Source organism: Pristis pectinata, chromosome 31 (assembly GCF_009764475.1).
Source record: "Pristis pectinata isolate sPriPec2 chromosome 31, sPriPec2.1.pri, whole genome shotgun sequence".
Lineage (NCBI taxonomy): Eukaryota > Metazoa > Chordata > Chondrichthyes > Rhinopristiformes > Pristidae > Pristis > Pristis pectinata.
Genome location: NC_067435.1, coordinates 4,477,411 through 4,499,612, shown reverse-complemented (window position 1 = coordinate 4,499,612; position 22,202 = coordinate 4,477,411). Strand labels below are relative to the sequence as shown.

Sequence of the window (22,202 nt, the reverse complement as noted above, 5' to 3'; positions counted from 1 at the left end):
TAATTACCAATGACTGCTTCCATTTCAGAGGCCAGGTTAAAAGTCAGCCCCTATTGCTGGGTCTTCAGACGAGTGTAGGCAGTCCCGGAAAGACCAGCAGATTCCCTTTCCTAAAACCCGTGAGTCAGACAACAAACTAGCAGTTAAGTGGTCACCATTACTGGTGCTAGGTTAGTCACAGAGTCAGAGGGTCACACAACACAGCGACAGGTCCTCCAGCCTATTGTCCACACCGACATCGAGCACCCATTTACCCCAATCCTACACGAATCCACTTTATTTCCCCCCCCCCAATTCCTACTGACTCCCCCAAGATCTCACCATTCACCCACACACCAGGGGCAATTCATAGTGGTCAATTAACCTGCCGACACACTTCTTTGGGAGGTGGGAGAAACCCAAGAGGTCACAGGGAGGATGTGCAAACTCCACACAGACAGCACCTGGGGTCAGAAGTGGGTGAGGCAGGTACAATAATATCATTTAAGAAGCACTTGGATAGGTACATGGAGGGACAGGGCTTGGAGAGGTATGGGCTGGATGCAGGAAATTGGGATTAGCTGGATGGACACCGTGGTCGGCATGGACTGGTTGGGCTGAAGGGCCTGTATCCCTGCTGTATTGCTCTATGACTCTATGACTTGGGTCGTTGAAGCTGTGAGGAAGTAGCTCTACTAGCTGTGCCACTGTGCTGCCCAAAGATGATGTCCCTTGCCCAAAGATACCAACCTTTCCTACACTGTGGATACAATACGCCAACAGGGGCTACACTCTCGTCTTATAATTGTCCTAACCTCCCAGTTTTCTGTCCTACACTTCTGATTGTGAAGATCAGCATCCCACATAGTTTAGAAACTGCTTTGCCCTAGCAACCTATTTGAAATTGGAGCATGTACTGTGTCATTCTTTCATCTAAAATATAACACCGTATATCTATACACCTTCTATATACTAACTGATCTCACAGAAATCAGACCAAAATTGATGAGTTGGGAGGAGGCGATAGCTTGGTCAAAGAGGAGGTTTTAGGGAATATATTATAGGAGGTGGTGAGGCAGAGGAAGGAACTCCCAGAGGCCATGAAGTTGAAGATGTGAACTCCAGTGGCACAGAAATGAGAACTGGGGGATGAGGAATGGATCTGGATTGAAGGAACGCAGAAGGTTTTGGAGCAATAAGAGTTTACAAAACAAAGCTACAGAGGATGAGGATTTTTAAATGGAGCTTTTACCGGACTGGAAGCCCGTGCAGGTCAGCCCAAGCATGGGTGTGGTGAGGGAAAGGGAGCTCGCACAAAAGAAGTTCGGATGAGTCCAAACTTCACCTATAACTCAGTCCCTCGAGTCCTGGCAACATCCTTGCAAATCATTTCTACACTCTTCCCAGTTTAACAACATCTTTCCTGTAGCAGGATGACCAGAACCCAACACAATACTTAAGTGCGGCCTCACCAGCAGCTTGTACAACTGCGACGTAACACAAAAAACTAAATGAGAGTACCTTAGCAGATGAGGTAGGCTTTGTTAGGGAATGAATAGTGATCAGGAGAGAACTTCTGCAGTGTTTACCTCCATTCCATAGGTTCAGTTGAGATAAGTAGTAGTCCCTGTGGAGTAATTCAGCATTCTTGGTGAGAGAGGGGAGCAGACAAGTACATGAGAGAAAGATCTGCTGTAAAGCAGAGATGACGTCGTTGGCATAGCTTATATTGAGTGTAAACAACAGCTTTAGTTGGGCCAAATGGCTAATGTCTGTAGTATACATTCCATGTAATTCTAGCTCAGTAAAGTTAGGATTAAATTCAACAGCCAGACTGGGAAAAGAGCTCAGCAGTTGCAGAAGCAAACAAACAAGAGATGCAGTGGAAAAAAAGTCAGTCTTTCCAGTGTTAAACCCTGCACATGTTTCTCATTTAATCCAGTTAAACAAAATGACTCATGACCACGCAGCAATTTGTGCAGTCAGGAGGATGTGAGGAAATATCTCCCTCGGGGAGGCCTTTATTCACGGCCTCTCGCTGCCCACTTGAATCAGGAGAAAGTCACAAAACCCAAAACAGAGCAGAGAAGGGATCCCGAGCACTCGTCCAGTCTCCAGTCTCTCAGGGGTGTGGTAGAGTGGGAGGTACTTCTGTACACAGCGTCCAGTTATACTATGAGGTCCTCTCCTCTCTACTTCCTGGTATCTCTTCAGTCTCCCCCAGTGTACCCACCCTAGCCACTGCTGTGTTGCAGTCCATGACAATCACCCCAGGATCACCCCCATGTCTCCAGGAGCCCCAACTTTTGAGTAACACTGCAGTTAACGTAGAACAAAATGTGGCTAGAGGGTGATTCCAAAAGCACAGCAACACTAACAAACTGCATAAACAAAGTAAAGCAGACCTTCAGAAGTAGACGGTCTCCGAAGCACACATATTGGTCAAAGCAAAGAACCCAGGAACCACACAGACCTCAGACACACCCTCAGGAATAAAAGCCCTTGCAAATGAGAATCCTCAGGAACACAGGTTGTCAGTAGTAAAACTGCAGAAGCACAGAGCTGTAGAAATACAGTCTCATATACAGTCTCATACATATACAATCACAAATACACTCATACACTGTTTCATATACCATCACAAATACAGTCTCATATCAAAGCCACAAAAATCCAGACCCTCGGAAACCTAAAGAAACAAAATTCCTTTGAAATGCAGAAGTTGAGAAACACAGGCAAATGATCATTTGTACACAACCTCCGAAACGCAAAGCATCAGAAATGCAGAACATCAGAAACACACAGAGCTACAATGTTCTTCGAACCTCCACAGGTTTTCACATCACTGCCCAACCTTTAGCAAAATGTTACAGCCCTGTGAGCCTCACTGTTATATAAACTATGCTTCCTCACCCCACTGGAGCTCCAGAAGGCAGTGGATGCAGCATGGGGTCGAGTGCAATAAATCAATCAAATAAAAAAGCTGCAATGGTAATTACCTCGTCGTTTCTGTAAAAGCTTGTCCTTCCCTTGGTTGATAAATCGCCCCAGACAATCTCAGATTATGTCTGCGTGTTAAACCTCTTCGAACTCTGACTCACTGCTTCGGAGAGCCTGAGTCACCTTTTTTTAACCAAATGAAAGTGTACAGTATTCTAAACCACTTCCACAAAAGCAGGGAATTCACTTGTAGCAGGGTTTGAGATTAGAAGGAGACACAGGGCACTTCCTGTGTTCATACCCCTGAATCATGGGGTTGAGCTCAAACCACTCACCTACTTTTTCCTGATGTCTCTTTTGCCATCCTGCTCTTTTCCCTTGCCTGTTCCTTGAGCAATTTTAGAAACACCACCCAATGTCGTCTTTGTGTGTTTCTCACTTCTGAGAGCCATTGATCTACTTCACTTTAGTTGGCATCATTGAAGTCCAATGGTCACCCAGCAGCCACAGGTACTCATCTTCCAGAGGAGCCCACTTGCTTCGGGCAGAGTCATTTCCACCTCCTAGCCCAAGGGTACTGAGGCAATTGCCATCACTATTGTAGCTGACGTTAGCAAACTCAGCACAAATGGAACATCAGAAGAACAGAGCAACAGAAAGGCTGAACTTCAGAAATTAGCCTCAAAACCAAGGAGTCTCAGATTCAGACCCAAAAGACAGAAATACAATCCTTCAGAGATGCAGCCTCAAGACATACAGATTCTCAGGAGCACATGTTGCTGCTGGCACCCTTCCATCTACATGAGATGATGGATAAGCAGCGGTCAAGCAGTGAGACCATATCCACTGATGACTAAATAAGCCAGTTCTGTGAAGGTAGAGCCCACCGTGTGACACAGCTCGAGGTACCATTAGCTGATGATCTTGGGCGACCCATCGCTTTGTGGCCTTGCCTGTGGTGTTGGCATCTATCTGGAGTTCATGAAACCATTGGAGGCTCCAATGCACAGGATCGCAAGAGGCTGCAGAGGGTTGTAGACTCAGCCAGCTCCATCACGGGCACAACCCTCCCCACCATCGAGGACGTCTTCAAGAGGCGGTGCCTCAAGAAGGCAGCATCCATCACAAAGGACCCTCACCATCCAGGACATGCCCTCTTCTCATTACTAGGAGGTACAGGAGCCTGAAGACCTCAATGATTCAGGAACAGCTTCTTCCCCTCCGCCATCAGATTTCTGAATGGTCCATGAACATTACCTTGTTATTCCTTTATTTTGTGCACTATTTATTTTTGTAATTTATATTAATTTTATGTCTTTGCACTGTACTGCTGCCGCAAAACAACAAATTTCACGTCATATCAGTCAGTGATTCTGATTCACTGATTATCATGGCATGCATCCCTCTCCACAGTCCACAAAGCCATTTGCTTCCAACATTAGCTGCAGTTTCCCACTTGAAGTGATTAATGTTGGAGGCATTTGTATCCATTAACACAGAACTTGGGACACTTGACTGGTCTTCAGCTGCCTGCACAGAATATCCTTAGGGATGTGGCCATCTTTCACCTTGCACAGCAACATCTTCTTTACATGAAGAACGCTGCGATGTTTGGCATCTTTGCTTCCGAGAGGAACGTTGGATTGGAGACTTTTTTCCTTCCGCAAGATGCCAAAAATGCATCACGGGCATCAAAATGTTGAGCCATCTTCCTGAATGTTCTGAACATCAAGATGTTGAGCCGTCTTTCTTGGCAGCTGCATGTAGTCCATGTTTCACTGCTTTACAGCAACGTGTTAGGAATGCAGACCTTACACACCAGCTTCTTAGGGGGGAGAGTCTGTTATACTTCCACGCCCTCAAAACACAAACACTCAAAAATGCAAACTCAAAGTACACAGGCTTTTGGAGACACAGTCCCTCAGAAAAGCATTTCAAATACAGACCCTGAGAAATGCAGCCTTTAACCTCAAAGACCCTGTTCTATGCAATGCAACATCAGACTAGACAGTGCATTCCTTCACCGTAGGCATCTCCAAGTAAAGCTTTAATGATTATCGTTGAGATTTGGTCTAGCAAGTAATCCTGTTAGTGTTTTAAATGATCGTCTTACAGTGTCTAATCTTTCTTTAAGCTTTGGTAATTTGCAAGTCTGTAATATGTAAATAAACAGTATACGATCCCACAGTTCAGATTCTGAAATAATGTCAAGCCAGTAACTTAGTTTTACTGTTCCATGCTTCCTGAAAAACTTTGGCGATATAGCCTTCTTTAGAATGGAATTTATCTATGTAAATCTGTCATCCTGTGATAGGTGCAATTTAAAAGGGTCATACAGCAGGGAAGCAGGCCCTTCAGCTCATCGAGTCTATACCATTAAGCACCCAGCTACACTAATCTACACTGATCCCATTTTATTCTCCCCACCCTCCCCTTTACTCCCTCCAGATTCTACCACTCACCTATATACAAGGGGCAATTTACAGTGCCCAATCCATCTACCAATCCAATCTGCACATGTTTGAGGTGTAGGAGCATCTGGGGAAACCCACACGGTCACAGAGAGAATGTGCAAACTCCACACAGACAGCAGCTGAGGTCGGGATTGAACCCGGGTCACTGGAGCTGTGAAGCAGCGGCCACGAAGCTGTAATTATCAAATGATTTCAGCCTTCTGTCATAATGCAGGCAAACTAATTTATAACGAAAATATTAAAATAGATCTGAGGGGTAAGTTTTTCACACAAAGGTTATCGAGAGACAGCCGCCAGAGGAGGTGGTGAAGGCAGATACAATTCCAACAGTTAAAATGCGTTTGGACAAGTACTTGGAGAGGGAAGGTGGAGAAGGATACAGAGACACAAGAGAGACTGCGGATGCTGGAAATCTGGAGCAGCACACACACAATGCTGGAGGAACTCAGCAGGTCAGGGAGGATATGGGCCCAATGCAGGCAAATGGGATTAGCATAGATGGGCATCATGGTCAGCATGGACAAGATGGGCTGAAGGGCCTGATTCTGTGCTGTTCGATTCTATGATTCTAAGGCCAAGTTTTGAACTAGACAGACAGTTCTGGTTCAATTATTTCCACCCTCTAATCTATTTCATCTGAGAGTTACAATCTTCATTCCCTTGTGCAACATCAGGGCTGATTAACTAGTAATAGTAACATAAATACATTATTGACTAGTAATGGTAGCAAAACCATATTATTACATCAATGCTCCCAGTGAGGTTTGCCCATGGAATGGTGGGTGTTTGGGGTGGACGGGAGATCAGACCCCTCAGCACCATAGTTGCCTCATCCATCACACAATGGTGTGATCATGGCACCATTATAATGGCACCATCCATCACGGCTCCACACAACCGACCACTGCGTACATCAGAAGAAGCAAACTACAGATTACCCTAAAATCCTTGGAGCATCACGAGGCACTCCCAGAGGATTTGGAGATATTGGAAGCAGTTTCCTGTGCAGAATAGAGTTACACAACACAGGAACTGGCCCTTTGGCCCAGCATATCCATGCCGACCATAGATACCCATCTATACTAAATCCATTTACTATCACTTGGTCGTAGCCTTTATCCAGATACTTCATTAGTGATCTGGCTCTACCATTTTCTCATAATATTGTGAGCCGTCAATTTTGTAAACTTCAACGTGAGCCTTGGCAAAAATAAGCCCACATGATTAATTGGTAATTGGTTTATTACATGTACCGAGATATGGTGAAAAACTTTGTTTTGCATGCCATCTAGATAGATCATTCCAACATAAGTACATGGAGGTGGTACAATGAAAATGCAATAACAGAATGTATAGTGTTACAGTTACAGAGAAAGTGCAGTGCAGGTAGATGAATGAGGTGTAAGGCTATGATGAGGTCTCAAGTGTTCATCTTTATTGTACAAGAGGTCCGTTCAAGAGTCTTATAACAGCGTGACAGAAGCTGTCCTTGAGCCTGGTGGTATGTGTTTTCAAGCTTTTGTATCGTTTGCCTGATGGAAGGGGGGAGAAGAGAGAGTGTCCAGGGTGGGAGGGGTCTTTGATGATGGCTGCTTTCCTGAGGCAGCTGGAAGTGTGGACAGAGTCCATGGAGGGGAGGCTGGTTTTCATGATAGGTTTCTTCTTAAGCACTGCATGCTTGGTGGCATCATCTTTCGAGTGATGCATTGAACCAAGACCCTGTCAAATTAGATCCCATGACACTATATGGAAACACAGGGAAGTTCTCCTGGATGGTATTTATCACTCATCAACGACAGTTAAAGCAGCTTGTTTAGCCGCTCTCTTGCCTATTGCAGCAGAAGGTTATGGCTTCAAGTCCCACACCAGAGAGACGTGAGCACAAAAATCGAACCTGACCCCTCAGGGCAGTATGAAGGGAGTGCTGCAGTGTTGGAGGTGTGTGTGAGGTGTTAAAGCTGGGCACCATTTCCCTCTCTGGGGTACATAAACAATCCCTCTGTAATATTTTGAAGAGCCAATGTTTGCCCATCCATTAGCATAAGTAAAAGCTTTTACTATTCAGGCCAATGGCCTTTCATCAGAAATGGAGGATGTTGAGAAGTTCTCTAATTTTTCCAAGTTCATTATCCTGAAACTTTAACACTGTTTCTCTCTCCAAAGATGCTGACTGACTTACTGAGTACTTCCAGCATGCTCTGTTTTAGAAACATAGAATAGAACATAGAAAACCCACAGCACATACAGGCCCTTTGGCCCACAAAGTTGTGCCGAACATGTTCCTACCTTAGATATTACTAAGCTTACCCACAGCCCTCCATTTTTCTAAGCTCCATGTACCTATCCAAAAGTCTCTTAAAAGACCCTATCGTATCCACCTCCACCACCGTTGCCGGCAGCCCGTTCCACACACTCACCACTCTCTGAGTAAAACCTTACCCCTGACATCTCCTCTGTACCTACTCCCCAGCACCTTAAACCTGTGTCTTCTTGTGGCAACCATTTCAGCCCTGGTTTTTTTAAATTTCATATTTCCAACATCAGCAATTTTTTGTTTTTCAATAAAGGTTACCTGGTCATTACCACATTTCTGCCTGTGGGAATTTCCTCTGCATAAATTGGCTGCCACAGTTACTCAACACAACAGTACTTCACTGGGTATAAAGACATGAAAGGTGCTATATGAGAGCAAGTCTTCTTTCTAGAATTAGCAATACCTAAGAATTAATAATTTCTAATAATAAATCCAGCACAAAAAGATTACTGCAGCTTTAAAAAACATATTTAAAAATATCTTTAATCATAAAATGGTTGTTTTACAGAAGGAGACTGACCTGCCCATTGTCAATGCCAATTCATAGAAGAGCGATTCCATCAGTTCCATGCCTCATAGTTCTGGAAATGATTCTTCATTAATGTCCATTCAATGCCCTTTGTGAAGACTCTGATTGACTGTTTCCACCATTTTTAAATTTAGAAAGAAGTCTTGCATTAGTATAGCACCTTTCATGTCTTCCTAAAGCACTTTGTACACAATGAAATATTCTTGAAACATGGTCCACCAGGCTCAAGGACAGCTTCTATCCCACGGTGATAAGACTATTGAACGGTTCCCTTATACGATGAGATGGACTCTTGACCTCACGATCTTCCTTGTCTGACCTTGCACCTCATTGTCTACCTGCAATGAACTTTCCTGTAGCTATGACACTTTACTCTGTTTTCTGTTATTGTTTGTACTACCTCAATGCACTGTGTAATGAATTGATCAGTACAAACGGTATGCAAGATAAGTTTTTCACTGTACCTCAGTACAAGTGACAATAATAAATCAATAGCAATACCAATCATTGTTGTGTTGAGGAACTGTGCCAACAAATTTATGCATAGGAAGCTCTCACAAGCAGACATGTGGTAATGACCAGATTATCTTTCTTGAAATTCCAGATCATCACCGCTGTCTTCTCTCTATTTACCCTGGTTAAGCCAGTCAAGGTCTTTTACTCTATCAAATCCTCTCTCACCCTAAGCACATCCATCATCTGGTTTGGAGAGGACTGCAGATGGGGGAGGAAAGGTTGAGCTGGGTGGGGAAGGCTTGTGTTGAGACCTCTGGAGTGATGCAGCCAGTAGACACACACAGTCCTGGGGTTTGCTCCAAGACTCAAAGCAAAGCAGAGGATTTAGCATTAGTAAGCTTTTCAGAAAGTGGTTACCACAGTGCTGCATGTGCTTTGTGCAATCAGTCTCTGTGGTTACGATATTAAAGCAGTGACTGCACTTCAGATGTATTACCTCAGCAGTGAAGTGTGCTGGATCTCTACAGGTTGGGAAGCCATTGTGTAAGTCCCTGTTCTTTCTTTGTATGACAGGAGGGACCATCTGGATTGTGTACAGGAGTGAACGGGGGGAACTGGCGACAGTCAGAGATGGTGACTTGAATTGGCAGACTGACACAGTGAACCTTCTGGTTCTATGAATTCCAGTGGTTTGAACCTTTTTAATGAGGAAGAAGTAGACCAGAAGGTATAGGAGTAGAATTAGGCCATTTGGTCCATTCAGTCTGCTCTGCTATTCAATCATGGCTGATTTTCTTTACAATCTCATTCTCCCTCCTTCTCCCCGTAATCCTTAACCCCCTTTACCAATCAAGAACCTATCAGTCTCTGCCTTAAATACACCCAGTGACTTGGCCTCCACAGCCCTCTGTGGCAACGAATTCCATAGATTCACCACCCTCTGGCTGAAGAAATTCCTCATCTCAGTTTTAAAGAGACATCCATTTATTCTGAGGCTGTGCCCTCGGATCCTAGACTCTCCTACTGATGGAAACGTCCTCTCCACATCCACTCTATCCAGGCCTTTCAGTACTCAGTAGGTTTCAATGAGATTTCCCCCTCATCTTGCTGAACTCCATTGAGTACAGGCCCAGAGACATCAAACGCTCCTCATACAGTAAGCCTTTCATTCCCGGGATCATTCTTGTGAACCTCCTCTGGACCCTCTCCAGGGCCAGCACGTCCTTCCTTAGATATGGGGCCCAAAATTGCTCACAATGTTCTAAATGCGGTCTGACCAACGCCTTATGAAGCTTCAGCAGTACATCCTTGCTTTTATATTCTAGTCCTCTCGAAATGAATGCTAACACTGCATTTGCCTTACTTACCACTGACTCAACCTGCAAGTTAACCTTCAGGGAATCCTGCACTAGGACTCCTAAGTCCCGTTGCACCTCCGATTTCTGTATTCTCTCCCCATTTAGCATGGCTGTGACGATTCCACTGGGACTTAATACAGCAGCAATGCAGGGAAGAGGTCTGACCCACTTGCATTGTATCTAGTGAGAGTGGATCTGGCTCAGTGGGAGCTGAACCTATTTTCAGGAAACGGCCAGGACATTTGCAAGGCAGTGCTCAGTTCTGTTCCTGTATTTGAAGCCACGTTTACTATAGGGTAAATATAATTGGTTTGACATTTTCCTCTGTACAGAATGTACAGTGGGACCCATGAGTATAATCAGATGAACAGCCAGGAGAACAGGCAGGAAAGGAGGGGTCTGGTACTCAAGGATCTATTTCCTGTTTCACATCCCCTGAGACCCTGTCAACCCGGCAGATAAAAAGAGAAGCGACTTTCCAAAAATGTTATTTTTAAAACTAAATCCTGTGCTTTCATGAGAAGCTCTTGGAATAAGAACCAAGAGCTGAGCACGTCTCACTTGTAGGGGTGGCCAGCTACAACAGGGCACATTGCTGCCTGTCTAATCACATGATCTTTCCTTTCCAACTGACCCACCCCCATGAAGCATTTTTTCTTCCTCATTGGAACAAATTAACAAAATGCACGCTGAATTTTCTGCAATGCCTCGATTTTCTTCGTGATTTTGTTACTCTTTCACTCCTGCAGGGTCCAGGCCTTGGACAATGCAATCTTCTTGCCCAGAACAGCAGCTCAACCCAGAGTACAACAGGCCAGAGTACAACAGCACAGAGTACAGCTCAGCTTGCTGTACCCCCATGCAGAAGTGAGGTTTGGCTTCCACACTGTACGGCTGCTCAACAGATGAGACGTGGTTGTGTCTGCGGACAGGTCTCAGCTGCGGGAAGATGCCATAACTTCCATGGGCCAAGTAAGTCCCCAGGTTCAGAGCCAGGGAAACTGACACCAACATCTGTGAATGGGGAGATGTAAACCAGATAAACCAGACTCAGTCCAGATGAAGGGTCTCGACCCAAAATGTCAACTGTCCACTTCCCTCCATAGATGCTGCCTGACCTGTTGAGTTCCTCCAGTGTTTTGTGTGTTGCTCCAGATTCCAGCATCTGCAGTCTCTTGTGTAACCATCAACTGATTCCTTTGCCGACCAGGTGTCAGAATGCTGTAAATGTCTCAGTCAAGAACTGGAGCTCAACAATATAGTGGCTAGCCAATCAACTGATAGATTGCAGCAAGGTAAGTTTTGGCCAGGGAAACCTCTGTTGCTCATCCTTGAAATAGTGTTGTAGGATTGTTTATAAGAGACCCACAATTCAACGCCTCACTTGAAAGATGGTAGCCTCCAATAGTACAGCACTCCATCAGCCATGCATTGGGAGAGCTCAAGCCTTTGGTGGGTGGCTTGAATCTTCATCACACATCACAGAATCTTCAGCACATCATGGAAACCAGCCTCCCCTCCATGTACTCTGTCTATACCTCTCGCTGCCTTGGTGTAGCAGCCAGCATAATCAAAGGCCCCACCCACCCGGGTCATTCTCTCTTCTCTCCTCTTCCATCAGGCAGAAGATACAGGAGCCTGAGGGCACGTACCACCAGGCTCAAGGACAGCTTCTATCCCACTGTGATAAGACTATTGAATGCTCCCCTTATACGATGAGATAGACCCTTGACCTCACAATCTACCTTGTTATGACCTTGCACCTTATTGTCTACCTGCAATGCACTTCCCTGTAGCTGTCACACTTTACTCTGTATTCTGTTATTGTTTTTACCCTGTACTACCTCAATGCACTGTGTAATGAATTGATCTGTATGAACGGTATGCAAGACAAGTTTTTCACTGTACCTCGGTACAAGTGACAATAATAAACCAATACCAATACAATAATTCCTTTACAACACTGACAAGAGCACCATATAACACTATGACCACTTTGATCTCTTTGCACTACAATGGATTTTTTTTTGTTCTAGTTCTGTTCTTTCTTGTAAAATTTGTGCATCATGTCTGTTTTTCTTGTGAATGCTGCTTATATGATGCTATGTGCTTGTGATGCACAGGTTAGGAGCTGTGGGAACGCTATGTTGGTGCCAGAAGAGTGGCGACACTTGCAGGCTGCCCCCAGCACATTCTCAGTAACGCAAAAAGACGCATTTCACTGTGTGTTTCGATGTATATGTGACTAACAAATAAATATCTTATCTTATAAGCACAGAGTGGGCAGTGGGCCTTTAAATGACGCAGAGATCCCTCAGAGAAACAAAGGACTGCAGATGCTTGAATCTAGATGAAAAACACGATGATGCTGAGCTCCTCCAGCTCAACTGAGGGATTATTCTCAATATTCTTTCCTGGGACACTGGCAGTCCTATCCATGGCTGGCACCTTGCAGCAGAGCTCATTGGAACACAGGAGAAAAACACTTCCATTTTTATTCTTTGATGTCTGGGGTCAGCAAGCCAGCTGTCAGTTATAGGGAGCTGGCAGAGGCGAGTGGGTTGCCTGAGCTCACCATATATGGCATTCATTTTCAGAGAAAACAAACGGAACATTTTTTCCTGATCCACGGGCGAGAGCATTTCCTCACGGAATCACTGTACAGGAGGAGAGGCTCCCAGACAAGAGTTCAGGGCTGGTTGGACACTGTGTCAAGAGCATCCCTGGACACAAATGTCCTGCACCAACTTACCCACTCCTCCACCAACTCTCCCCCCATCTCCAGCCCACATCCACTCACCCTGCGGCCTGGATTAACCCAGCTAATTGGCAGATTCAGCGAGTGATCATGCACCTTGCTTTAAGCAAGCCAGCAAGGGGCAGTCATAGAGTCACACAGCACGGAAACAGGCCCTTCAGCCCAACTCGTCCATGCCGACCAAGATGCCCATCTAAGCTAGTCCCATGTGCTCGCGTTCGACCCATATCCCTCCAAACCTCTCCTATCCATGTACCTGTCCAAGTGTCTTTTTAATGTTGTTATTGTACCTGCCTCTGGTCACTGGTCTCAAAGTGCTCCCCTACTGACATCTCAGTTACTTGCCCTGCCCTATTTCCCAAGGATAGGTCAAGTTTTGCCCTCTCCCATTAGGGCCATCTATATATTACCTGCAGAAACTTGAACAACACTTAACAAATTCCACCCATCTAAGCCCTTAACACTACGGCAGTCCCAGTCTATGTTAGGAAAGTTAAAATCCCCTACAACAAGCCTATCATTCTTGCAACTCTCCACAATCCCCCTACATAGTTGTTCCTCTAATTCCCATTGGCTATTAGGGGGCCTATAGTACAATGCCAACAAGGTGATCATCCCCTTCTTATTTCTCTGCTCCACCCAGAAAGCCTCACTGGATGATCCCTCAGTAATTTCATCTCGGACTACTGCCGTGATGTTCTCCTTAATCAAAAATGCGACTCCTCCTCCTCTTTTCCCTCCACCTTTATCCCGCCTGTGGTACCTATAACCTGGAGTGTTTAGCTTCTGGTCCTCTCCCTCCCTCAGCCATGTTTCTGTGATGGCTCTGATATCTCAGTCTCAATTACCTATCCATGCCCTGACTTCATCTGCCTTATCCGTTAGTTCAGTTAGAGCTATCAGTCCTCCAGGATTAGTCTCCATGACAGGAGCAACGTCTTGGTGAAAAACCACTGGACCAATGCACAAGCTGTGTTCTTCAGTTTGTTTGGCTTGATCATTTTAATTAATAAAAATATCAGAGGTTGGGGTAAATACAACTGGTTCACTAACACCTACGGCTATCAAAAGCTCAACAAGAGTATGCAGCTGGATAATGGCTCAATGGTAGGTGTATTTGGTGTGGCAATTCAAAGCAATAATGTCACACGATAAAACTTCAGATACATTTGACAGGAACAACAGGGATGGACAGTGAGAAGGACTGCTTAACGCAGCCATATCCCCCTCCCCTCCCCACCCACCCACCACCCCAACAACACCTCGATGATGAAGCAACAATCTAGTGGAGGAACTTGGCATCCAAATGTCTTTTAGATGTTGTTATTGATATTGCGATGATCACATTGAATGAAACTTGTTCCCATTGATTCCCAATGTGGTAAATCCCAGTGATCCCAATCCCTGCCCATTGACTCCTGATGAACATAATCTGAATCAACCAAAGCTTTCATGAGACATGACCTCATTGTGGTACCAGAGTTCTTTGATTGGCTATGATTTGGGAGATCCAACGAATATCATTGCTTATTCCAATGGCCCTTCAACAAGCAACCCAGAGGGCTGTCAGCTACCTGACTTAAATTACTCTGAAAGCAACGATTACCCTTTTACAACCAATACCATATACACTGCACTCACCAGCAAGGAAGTGAACTTGTTATTTCCTGATTTAAGCCATGTCCAATATTACAACTACTATTTGGTGGTCTATAAATTTGGCAAAGTCACAGAGACGGACGGCACAGAATTGGACCCTTCGGCCCATCATGTGCATTCTGACCCTTTTGTCCATCTGCACTAATCCCATTTGCCCACATTAGGACCATATCCTTCTATGCCTTGTCCATTTTTCTGTTTTCTGCCTACTTGCTGTTTTTTCCCTTTTTATTGATTCTAATTCTACATCAAGACCTGCCAAGCCAAGATCATAGAGTCATTCAGTTATACAGCACGGAAACAGGCCCTTCGGCCCAACTCGTCCATGCCGACCAAGTTGCCTAACAGACCTAGTGCTATTTTCCTGCGTTTGGCCCATATCCCTCTAAACCTTTTCTATCCACGTACCTGTCAAGTCTCACTACTGTACTGATCTCGTCACTTATTTCCCTTACGGCTGTCCTTTTTAAATAACAAATCCCCTTCGACATTCAGATCCCAGCTTTGGTCACTCTGCAGCTACAGTAAGTATCTGTAATGGCAAATAGATCATTCCCCCTGACCCTGATTTATGTTGTTAATTTATTATGAAACTACATCATGTAAAGTTAGTCATTTATAGACTGGACACCATGAATCACAAATCTTGTGAGAAGTGTATGAAAACAAAACAGCTAGAAGCTATCTCACAGACAACACTGTCAGAAAATGTTCCCCAACCAACATCACAGCACAATTGAGGCAACACAAATGGGACGCAATTTTGGTAAGTTGAAAGTGGTACCTTCTGCAGTCTTCTGGTCACAACACCCGCCTTCCCTCCCATTCCCTGGGGGAGAGTGGGGGTAGGGAGGAGAGGCAGTGGGGGAGAGAATGGGGAATGTGGGAGAGGACAGGGTATAAAGTGGTTCTCTCAACTTGTCCCCTTCTCTCTTCCTCCCCTCCCTCGCTCTCTCACTTTCTACTTCCTCCCCCTCTCTCTCCTCTCCCCAGTCTGCTCTCGCCCTTGTCTCTCTCTATCTTCCCTCTTTCGCTCTCTCTTTCCTCCCCCTTTCTTGCCTCCTCTATCTCTTTTCTTTCTCTTCCCCCCTCCCACTCCCTATCTCCAGATCTGTATCCTATAAGCTGTGGCACGGAAAATTCCTGGTAATGCAAGTACAGCTTGGGTTGCAGTAAGGGACAACGTAAGTTCTAAGAGACAGCCCTTATCTTGGTTGAAATTGCCCTACTCACATAATCCGATGGATGTATTGTGACTGCTGGTTACAGCCTCCGTCACTGTTCCGGTCAGTTGGTTAACCACCCTGCACTCCCAGAATTCATAGACCCTGGTCAACTAGTATCAACCTTCCTCCTACACTGATGCAATCAACCTGGGACATCCAGGAAAACACACTGATTAAAAGGAATCCTTTGTAATAACTGAGTTATTTAAGCCTTTGAGAATTGAGCTCCGACCCAGACAGAAACATTCTAAGTCAAAGGGTTGGAATGTGAACACTTCATACAGCTTGTCTGGGGTCACATGAAAACATAGTTCATCCTTAGCAAAGTGAAATAAAAGACACTTTAAAATCGTACTTAAAACCCCAATATAAGGTAATATTTTCAGCGAGTGGGTCACAGAGGGTTACAACATTGACCCATCACCTGTGGTGGTCTGTTTGGGGGTCCCACCAACTCAGAAAGTATCTTCTCTCTCAAGGGAGCTCTGTTGTGCTGTTAGTGAACTTTCTTTTACCCCTAAGATCTGGCTTTGCAACCACTATCGTAGATGTGAATGTTAGTGTGCCTTTAAGAACTGGGTTCACCATGTGGTTTAACCCTTGAAGATAATAACATAAGAAATTGAAGTCAGAGTAAGGTTATTCAGACCCTCATGCTTGTTCCACCATTCATAAGGTCACAGCTGACCCTTTACCTCTGTGGCACTATCCTGAACTAACCCACATCCCTTGATACCTTAATATCTAAAAATGTAATGATCTCTGTTTTAAATATCCTCATTGATGGAGCTTCCACAGTCCTCTTGGATAGAGAATTCTGACCATTCGCTGCCCTCTGGGTAAGAGATTTCTCCTTGCCTCACTTCTGAATGGCCAACCTCTTATTTTGAGACTGTGACTCCTGGTTCTAGGTGAACTGGCCAGGTCTGGATAGAATGGATGTGGAGAGGATGTTTCCATTAGTAGCAGAGTCTCGGATAAAAGGACGTCCCTTCAGAACTGAGATGAGGAGGAATTTCTTGAGCCAGAGGGTGGTGAATCTGTGGAATTCGTTGCCGCAGAGGGTGGTGGAGGCCAAGTCATTGGGTGTATTTAAGGCAGAGGTTGATAGGTCCTTGTTTGGTAAGGGGTTTAACGGTTACAGAGAGAAGGCAGGAGAATGGGGTTGAAGAAATAATCAGCCATAAGTGAATGGTGGAGCAGACTTGATGGGCCGAATGGCCTAATTCCGCCCGATATTTTATGGTCTTAAGTACATTTCAATGAGGTCACCTCTTGGTCATCCAAATTCCAGAGAATAAAATCCCAGTTTGCAATCTCTCCTCATTGGACAATCCTTGCAACCAATCCAGTGAACCTTTGCTGTACTTCCTACACCACAAAAATACATTGACCCATTCAGTAAAGGCTGTTTTATTGGCAGCTCGTGTTTCTTCCCTTGTAACAGAGGACCAGCGCCCACAGACTGCAAACAAGTTGAATGACGATCTTCTACTTTGGGTTCCATTATGAATCACACACAGGGGGAGCTTGGGTTTGGTCTCTGGTGACAAATTGTTCCAAACTCTCCACTATTATTTCTACATTTACTTCCTGTTTCTCCTTTCACTTGCTGGAGGGTACATAGGACATTAGGCAATGAACAGGGATCTCCGCGTGCATCTGATCAGAGTTAATTTGGTGAATTACCACAGTCACATCCACCAGCAGGTGATAAAACTATGTATATTAGAATAAAGAGAGACATGAGGAACTGCAGATGCTGGAAATCTGGAGCAACACACCAAAAGCTGGAGGAACCCAGTGGGTCAGGCAGCATCTATGGAGGGAAATGGACAGTCAATGTTTCGGGTCGAGACCCTTCATCTGGACCCTTCATCTTTCCCTCCATAGATGCTGCCTGACCCGCTGGGTTCCTCCAGCTTTTTGTGTATTAGAATAAAAATTAGTTAATTATTAATACAGATCAGGATCATGACTTTTTCAACCTCTATAGTGAAGCATCCAAAGCAGAAACACACTGCCTTACTGAAGGAAAGTAGTAACCGCTTTCCCACCACACCTCTATGTATCTCCTGCTGTGTCTGTCTATCCTTCTTCCTGTAGCACTCTCTTTCTCTCTCTCTCTCCCTCTCTCTCTCTCTCTCTCTCTCTGTCAACCTCTCTGACTCTTTCTCCCACGTTATACTCTCAAAATGTTTTGTGGTATGAATGCTGGCTTTTGATACTTTGGAAGCATACATTGCTAACCACATTTTAATGCAGTTTAAAAGGGATTAACTCCCCAGGATTCTGCACCCCAGGAGCCAGTTCATTTACTTTTCCCTTGTGGCCCCCTCTGGTTGCTGTATACACCACGACCAGACGCTGGAGATGGGTCTACACATTTGAGCATCACTTTGTGAACAGCATGGGGCGCAGCATGAATAAACTAGTTACCCAGTGGGTGGTTCAACAAAGACACATGCCAAGTGTGCCATACCCTTGTCAACTACTTTGATTGGAACTAAAGCAACTGCTAGTCATGCCCTAATGACTTCAGGATGCTCAGGAACAGGAGAAGACTATTCAGTTCTTCAAGCTTACTTTGTTTTTCATTAGATCATGAAAATTTTGTACCCCTTAATATATTTGGCGAACAAAAACTTATTAATTTTTTTGGTTTTGAGGGGCAGGACAGAAGGAGAGTCCCAAGTTTCCACTATTTATTGTGCTGAGTGGTTTTACACTTCACCAATAGTCGGTGAAGCTAATCTTAAACCGTTTTGTTCGGACTTTCCAGAAATAATTTTTCTCCCTCTAGATCACCAACTCTTTTAACCATTATAAACACCTCAGTCAGACCTTCTGTTCTGAAGAGAACACAAGCCTCGTCTGTCCACAGGATAGGGCAACACGCTCCCTGTGACTTTGTGGGTTTCCTCAGGATCACCATCGGGCAGGAGGTACAGAAGCCTGAAGTCCCACACCTCCAGGTTCAGGAACAGCTACTTCCCTTCAACCATTCGGTTCTTGAACCTACCAGCAAAATCCTAATCACTACAGTTTAGCAGCACTATGACCACTTTGATCACTTTGCACCAAAATGGACTTTTTTGTTGTTCTAATTGTGTTCTTTCTTGTAACAATAGAACCATACAGCACAAAACAGGCCCTTCGGCCCACCATAAACAGGCCCTTCGGCCCACCATAATCATGTATAATTTATGTTTAATTTGTGTTTTTTCTTGTGAATGCTGCTTATCTGATGGTATGTGCCTGTGATGCTGCTGCAAGTAAGTTTTTCATTGCACCTGTGCACACATGGACTTGAGCGTGTAACAATAGCCTGATATTGCTCTGGTTTCCTCTCACATGCCAAAGACTCAGTGGCCCGAAGGGCCTGTTTCCATACTATCTGCCTCTATAACTGGACACTACAATGAGAGGTCAAGCAAAAAACTCCAGCTGGAAATCTGAAGTTGAAACAGAAAGTAAAACAAAGAAAAAAAACAGAAAATGGTCACCAGGTCAGGCAGCTTCTATGGGGAGAGAAACAGAGTTAGCATTCTGATTCATGATATGAGTGGTTCTGGTGAAAGGTCAGTGACCTGAAATATTCACTCTGTTTCTGCCTCCACAGACACTGTCCGATCTGCTGAGTATCTTCAGCATTTTCTGGCTTTGTTGCAGTGAAAGTTCACATCAGCATAAATTGCAACTAGAAGCTGTGGCCTGACACTACCTTGAGGGTTTTGGAAAATATTTCACACTCAGCAACAATACTCAAGTTTTTTGTCTTCCAGGATTTTGATACATTCATCGCAGCTCTTGCTAGTAACATTTTCATAGGATCTAAAAATATTGCAGAGTCTTCATGAGAGATAGAGAACAAACCGATGAAGGTGTGGGGATGAACTGAGGCAAAAAATTCTCTATTGAAGAATGCCATCTACTAAAGCCTTTCAGGAATTGATCAACTAATTATATATCCCATTATAATCCATACAGAGATTTGATGCTGCTCTTTCCCAACAGCTCTACAGACTTCCCTTTTCTGGTATTTATCCATTTCTTCTTTGAAGAATATTATTAAATGGCAGGGCACTAGGGACCTAGGAGTACAAGTGCATAGTTCGTTGAAAGCAGCGTCACAGGAAGACAGAGTGGTGAAAAAGGCGTTTAGTACACTGGCCATTATCAGTCAGGGCATTTAGTATAGGAGTCGGGACATTATGTTGTAGTTGTATAAGTTGTTGGTGAGGTCACACTTGGAGTATTGCGTAACAGGTCACCCTGTTTTAGGATAGGTGTGGTTAAGCTGGAAAGAATGTAAAAGATTTACAAGGATGTTGCCAGGACTAGAGGGCCTAGTTGTAGGGAGAGGTTGGCCAGGCTAGGTCTTTATTCCTTGGAATTTAGGAGAATGAGGGGCGACCTTATGGAAGTGTTTAAAATTATGAGAGGCATAGATAAGGTGGATGGTAACAGTCTTTTCCCCAGGGTAGGGGAGTCCAAAACTAGGGGGGATAGGTTTAAAAGGGACCTGAGGGGCAACTTTTTCCTGCAGAGGGTGGTGAGTGTATGGAACAAGCTGCCAGAGGAAGTGGTTGAGGCAGGTATAACAGTATCATTTATGAAGCACTTGGATAAGTACATGGGGTGACGGGGCTTGGAGGGATATGGGCTGAACGCAGGAAATTGGGACTAACTGGGTGGATAATGTGGTCGGCATGGACTGGTTGGGCCGAAGGGCCTGTATCCATGCTATATTGTTCTATGACTCTATAAATCTACTACAACTAGACTTACAGCCACTATATTCCAGATTACAAGACTTGCCCCAAGTAGAGATTCCTTGCCTGGTTCTTTTGATAATGATCTCAAATCAGTTCTCTAGTTACCAATGAACTTTGTCTTTTTATTATCAAGTGCTAAAAATGCCATATGGTATTGAACATTCAATGATGAAACTAGGAAGCTCCTGAATAAACGTTACCAGATCTCCAGGGAGTGTGGGTTGTCTGACGCTGAGCCTTTTGAGCCAATGCTCCATTTGCTGTCTGCACACCCAAGTCCATGGTTGTGTTTGCTGTCAACCAGATCTACAAAGGTCTAGGCTCAGCTCTCCATTATAGTTCCTTTGTCTGTTAATTTATCCCTAAACCTTCTGTGCCTGACAGAGAATGGTGCAAGCTCTTCCACAAACTGTAGGCCTCTCACTCCCTGGTTTCAATCTGGCACATCTCCTCTGTACCCTCTGCTTCTGAAATTTTACTCATAGTTCATCCTCACAGAGTTTGGCTTCTCAACGCATTGGCTGTAATTATAATGGGAAATGTTCCTTCCCACAGTAGAGCCAAAGACCCTGCCTCTGCAGCCTTAATTAAGGGTGTGGGGTTGTAACCATAGATATCCGACTGGGGAGGGAGAGTTGTGAGCTGCAGTGACAAAAATAACCAAAGCACACTTGCTAGATGGCTGATCTTGGGTAACTGGGAACTTCAAGAACTTAGGTCATATGTAAATGCTGCTGACAGACACATTCCAGGGTGCAGGAGTATGTGCTGAGGAATGCATTGAAGCTCAGTGCAGCCACCACAATGGCTTTGTGGGGAAGGACCTCAGTCTAGGGTTCTGCTACCAATGGATACTGAGGAGCTGGGTCTGCGTAACAGCCTCTCAAACGCGTCATGGATGTATTGTTCAAAGGGACAACATGAGTGCTTTTGATGCATTGTAAATAGAAAGTATTGGTTTGATGGTACAGGCTATCTCTGGGTTACAAACTACAGACACCTTTATGTATGTACGAGCTCCCATAATATTACTAATTAGCGGTTAGCACGACGCTATTACAGCGCCAGCGATCGGGGTTCGATTCCCGTCACTGTCTGTAAGGAGTTTGTACGTTCTCCCGTGTCTGCGTGAGTTTCCTCCAGGTGCTCTGGCTTCCTCCCACATTCCAAAGACGTACGGGTAGGTTAATTTGGGTTTAAAATGGGCGGCGCAGACTCGTTGGGCCGGAAGGGCCTGTTACCACACTGTAAATAAAAACTTTAAAAAAACTTTTAAAAAAAGTCCTATAAACAGCAGAACTGATTTCCTCTCTCTCTCCACTTTTAGTAATTCTTCTTTCTTATCAGCCTTAGAGTCAGAGAGTCATTTTTGTGTATTATCCAACTTAATTGACTTTTGGACGTCTGTAAAAGCAGAACCTGTTCGTAACCCAGGGTCAGCTTGTACACTGAATGTAAAGACGTGCACTGATTGTATTGTATTTCCTGTGAATGTTTTTATGAATAAAGTATTCTTTGAAACTAAAAAGAAACCTCCAAGAAAGTGCAGTTTGTAGACAAGGTAAAACAAAAACTGGGATTGTGGGAGTGGCGTTTCCTCTAAAGAGTATGGTTATTAAGTGCGAAATGCTCTTGGTATTGCAATACCAGTGGCAGGCGGACAGGGTGGGTGGGGCCTATCTTCTACAAATAAAAGCTTTAAATTGTATTTGATTATGTAATGGTTTATAT

The 22,202-nt window shown here is 44.5% G+C and overlaps 1 protein-coding gene across 14 annotated transcripts in view; it reads right to left on the bottom strand.

Annotated features, from left to right (window-relative positions):
* Window positions 1–22,202, bottom strand: part of LOC127585086 (KN motif and ankyrin repeat domain-containing protein 2-like) — a 142,470-nt gene that overhangs the window by 59,424 nt on the left and 60,844 nt on the right. For 3 of the 14 annotated variants that reach the window (XM_052042260.1, XM_052042258.1, XM_052042261.1), the window contains exon 1: window positions 1,569–1,595. The exons of 4 other annotated variants lie outside the window; for them this stretch is intronic. The gene's annotated coding sequence lies outside the window, so the exon portion shown is untranslated. Of the gene's footprint in view, window positions 1–1,568; window positions 1,607–2,978; window positions 3,047–8,227; window positions 8,346–10,059; window positions 10,102–22,202 lie in introns of those variants that run through there. 7 more of the 14 variants (XM_052042254.1, XM_052042259.1, XM_052042252.1 and 4 more) reach the window with 4 other exon arrangements.